The sequence below is a fragment of the Pteropus vampyrus genome, unplaced genomic scaffold (assembly GCF_000151845.1).
Source record: "Pteropus vampyrus isolate Shadow unplaced genomic scaffold, Pvam_2.0 Scaffold45, whole genome shotgun sequence".
Taxonomy (NCBI): domain Eukaryota; kingdom Metazoa; phylum Chordata; class Mammalia; order Chiroptera; family Pteropodidae; genus Pteropus; species Pteropus vampyrus.
In genome coordinates, this window is record NW_011888826.1 from 1502898 (window position 1) to 1507861 (window position 4964).

Sequence of the window (4964 nt, forward strand, 5' to 3'; positions counted from 1 at the left end):
AAAGCGAAGAAATGGAAAGATTTTCATGTTCATGGAAGGAAAGAATTAACGTTGTTAAAATGGCATATTGCCTAGAGCAATATACAGATTTAGTATAATCCCCATCAAAATCTCTATGGCATTTCACACAGAAATAAAACAACAAATCCTAAAATTTGTGTGGAACCACAAAAAAACCCAAATATCAAAGCCAATCCTAAGAAAAAAGAACAAAACCAGAGGTATCACACTCCCTGACTTCAAACTATACTACTATGCTATGGTAGTAAAAACAGTATGGTATTGGCAGAAAAAGAGACACATGGACACACACACAAAAAAAACGGAACAGAACTGAAAACCCAGAAACAAACCCACACATATAGGGGAACTAATGTTCAACAAAGGAGCCAAAAACATACAATGGAGAAAGGTAAATCCCTTCAATAAATAGGTTGGAAAAACTGGAAAGCCACATGCAAAAGAATGAAACTATACTGCTATTTGACACCATACAGAAAAATTAACTCAAAATGGATTAAAGACTTGAATATTCAAAACCTGAAATAAAAAAATAAATAGAAGGAAACAGAGAAACTAGGCTTATGAATCTTGGTCTCAACGAGGTTTTTGTGAACCAAGGCAAGGAAAGTAAAAGCAAAAATAAATTAATAGGACTACAACAAACTAAAAGGCTTCTCTGCACAGCAAAAGAAACCATGAACAAAACAAAAAGGCAACCAACTGAATGGGAGAAGATACTTTCAAATGATACCTTGATAATAGGCTAATATCCAAAAACTATAAAGAACTAATATAACTCAACAATAAAAAACAAACAATTTGATTAAAAAAATGGGCAGAGGACTTGAATAGACAACTTTTCCAAGTAAGACATATAGATGGCCAACAGATACATGAAAAGAGCTCAACATCACTAGTTACAAGGGAAATGCAAATCAAAATCACAATGAGATACCACATCACACCTGTTAGAATGGTTATTATCAATAGGACAAGAAATAACAAGTGTTGAAGAGAATGTGGAGAAAAGAGAACAGCCTACACTGCTGGCGGGAATGTAAACTGGTACAGCCACTATGGAAAATACTATGGAGATTCCTCAAAAAACTAAGAATAGAGCTACCATATGACTCAGCAATCTCTCTTGTGGGTATCTACCCAAATGATTTGAAAATGCTTATTTGTAAAGATATGTGTACCCCTATGTTCACTGCAGCATTATTAACAATAGCCAAGTCATAGAAACAACCTAAGTGTCCTTCAGTGAATGACTAGATAAAGAAGATGTGGTACATATACACAATGGAATACTATAGGTCATAAAAAAGATGAAATATTGCCATTTGTTGAGAGTTGAAGCCACTCTCCCAACAATCTAATGCTGGAATTCACATCTAGATCTGTCCACTCTGGAGCCTACACTCTTTCTAAAAACCATGCTGAAAGGAAAATTTGAAAAGAGCTATTCTATTGTACTTCTGAACTTTCTATAAAAAAATAGATGATCAATCTAGAGAGCTCCCAAATCAGGTCAAAAGAAAAGCTAAGAATATCAGTCAGGCTCTAAATGTCTTGTGACTTTTTGAGCTTTGTATATTGTAAACATTCTTCATGGTAAAACTTCATGAAAGACAAAGATTTAAACAAAATACAACATCCCTTAGAAAATGTGTCCTGTCATAGTCATCTTTCCATACCTTCAGCAACTAACAACACATTGCCGGTCTTCAGTAAACATCCAGTGCATTGACAGGTGAACAGATATTCCATGAATGGGGAATGGGGAGGAAGAGGAAAGGTAAGGTAAGGAAAGAAGGGAAGGGAGGGAGAGAAAGAGAGAGGAAATAGCTGAAAGGTAGGATAACTAATATGTCAAACTTAATATAAAGTTGACCCTTGAACAACTCCAGGGTTAGGGGCAGTAATCCCTCAGGCAATCAAAAATTGGAGTTTAACTTTTGATTCCCCCAAAACTTAACTACTAATAGCTTACAGTTGACCGGAAGCCTTACCCAATAACATAAACAGTCTATTAACACATATTTGTGTATACTTTATGGTAGTAAATGATAAAATAGACTAGTATCTACATATACTTTATGCATTCATGACATATCTAACTTTTTCTTAATTTTTTCAGCATTTCTAGGCTACATGGTTTGTCTGTGATTTTTTCAAATTGTCGCAAATCTCCAAATATTTTTCCGATTTATTTTTTAAAATCCACATGTAAGGATCCACTCAGTTCAATCTCGTGTTGTTCAAGGGTCAACTGTATAACAATAATAGAGATACCTGCTTCCAATGACCCTTTTATTTTACAAAATAATAATATAAAATAAAAATCATTAGAAGGGAGAAGAAACTAGGCAGGGACAAAATATTAAGCAAAGTCTATGGAGTCCATGGGAAGATCTGATAGAATAGCTATAAAATATATATTAGGTTTAAAGCACCTTATGCTGAGCTTTAGATTAAATCTCACAGCACTTACTATATTATCTAAATAATACTTATAAAAAACCCAGGTAAATTTATCAAAACAGGGAAAAAGACAAGTGTAGAGATGATCTTTGAAACAACAGAATAGCTAAAATAAAACCTTGACTTCTATAGCACCTGTTTCCCACATCTATATTTTACCCTATGCAAACAAGTTACCTTATTAATAAATTACTAAAAGGAGTAATTTTATGATAAATACTTATAATCTTCAACATTTGGAATAATAGATATTTTTAACTGAAAAAAAATATAACACACAAAAAAGGATACGCAGCTATAAACTGAAAAAAATACTACTCACTTCCATGTTAATTACTTAGGCAAATGATCTTTCTGTTTCCCAGAAGTAAAAGTCATACAAAGAAAAAAAAATAAAAATAACCTAAGACATAATAAACATCTAATTGCAAAAACACTGAGTCAAGGGTAACTACCTTTCCTAACAGTTTAGCAATTATAAAATATATCTTATTTTCCGAAGTTTTCATGCCAACTTTATGAGCAGCTTCCAATTTAGAAAAAAAGTCTATGTGCTAACAGAAAGTAGAGACTCTCTGTAGTCTTGCTTTCTGAGATGTGTTTTAAGTGGATTATTTTAACAATCTCTAATATATCGTAATCTTAACATACTCATGAAAACTAGATGCAGGAGACTTTGAGGTAAGTTCATTCTCAATGTGAAAGCAGCTTCAAGCAAATAGGTGTCATAAAATTTTATCATCATAATTTTAAATATGGAAATCAAACAAAGCAGCCAAAATTTTTAAAAGAAATTTAACTCAAACAATAAACCAATAAAAATATCTGTAAATTCAATACCACTACTCTACTCCTATAGAAGATTTTTCTACTTTTATTTCAGTGTTTTTGTTCACTCCCTCATACACTCACAAATATTTATTGAGGGCCTAATATATGCCAAGTATTCATTTAGCCAACAATTATTTTCTCAAAAGGCATTAACATATGTAAAGTCCAATGACTGACTTAAGACAGATATTACTCTCACCACACATACATGAACAAAGTTGAAGCATGGAGAGACTAAGGAACCTGCTGAAGGTACAGAGGCCAGCCCAAGAGCACAGCAAACCTGACTTCCCCTATACATGCCAGGCATGAACACAACCAGCCTGATCATACACGTACTTCGTAATAATTGATGCAATGTATGATCTCGCGAGAATTAAGACTCCTAACTATTCAGTCTTAATTGTATTAACCAATGTTACCCCAATAAACTTAATTAACTATTCGGCCTTTCTGTGCCCAATGTAATTCATTCAGAGTTGATTCTTCCATGTGGGAAGGGAACAAAAATTATAAATTACAGGTATCAAAATATCAACAGGCTTCTGTATCTGGGAGTGATACTATGTTTAATTCATACATTTTTCTTAATGTTTTTCTATACTATCTTATTTTTTAACCATAAGACCATATTATTTTTAAAAGCATGAAAAAGATCGAACTATCTCCATTTTCTTAAATGGTAGATGGTTAATTTGGAATAGAAGAGTTTAACAAAATAAAGGCTCCTGTGACTATAGCAGGACAGAAAGGAAGAAAGACAAGGGAGAAACTCAAAACAAAGACAAATAGGAGGAGTTTTAAGCTGTCCAAAAAATGAATATATCAAGCTAAAAAGACATCATTCACATTTGACCATAGAGAATAAAACATAAAAGCAGAATCGGCTTTTACTCATGCTCCATCAGAACGAGCAGAGAACACAACGAAGCAACAAACATAGATCTGACAGCGTGTTACTCAAAGACACTTGGCTTTGGAGGTAATGTCCCACGAGTATGAATACACGTCAGAGTGAGTCAATACAGGATGGCTGAAAGATTTATGTTATCCCACCAGTTCAATGCCCAGAATGGTAATAGAGATCAGCAAAGCAAAAGCTCCATTTCACACAGCCAAGTCTGTTCCTTCAGAAGCAAATGGCCACAAATACCAGGATTGTATCTTCAAGAGCCAGACTTACGTGCACCATTTATTCCCTTAACATTCACTTCAGTGTTGGAGTGGGGGGACAGGAAGGCAATAATCAATCCTTCTACAAGAACAAATTACTGACAATTTTTCTTCACTTGTTAACATTTATCAACCTCTCTCCACCTCTGCACTTCTAAAAAACTCCTATGTATCTTTCAAAAAACTCAAGCCTTCTCCTCTCTGAAGCTTTTCCTAAAACCCCCTATTCTTACCCTCTACCTCTTTTATATTACTTTTATTCTTGTACATTACTTATCATTGCATTGCATTGAAACTGTTTATTTACATATTCTGTCTTCACTAAACAATAAGCCCTTTGGTGTCAAGTTGTATCTTGGGCATTTGTGTTCCCTAATGATTAGCACAATGGGCTTGGATTATAAATGGGATTCAAGACTTGTTTGTGAATTAAACTGAAGTCTAGCAATAGAAGGAAACTGTCAGAAGACTAT

General features: G+C 33.8%; 1 protein-coding gene across 6 annotated transcripts in view; it reads right to left on the minus strand.

Moving 5' to 3' along the window:
* The window catches only part of ATP6V1H (ATPase H+ transporting V1 subunit H), a 124643-nt gene that overhangs the window by 76145 nt on the left and 43534 nt on the right, over positions 1 to 4964 (minus strand). The gene's annotated exons all lie outside the window — the stretch shown is intronic.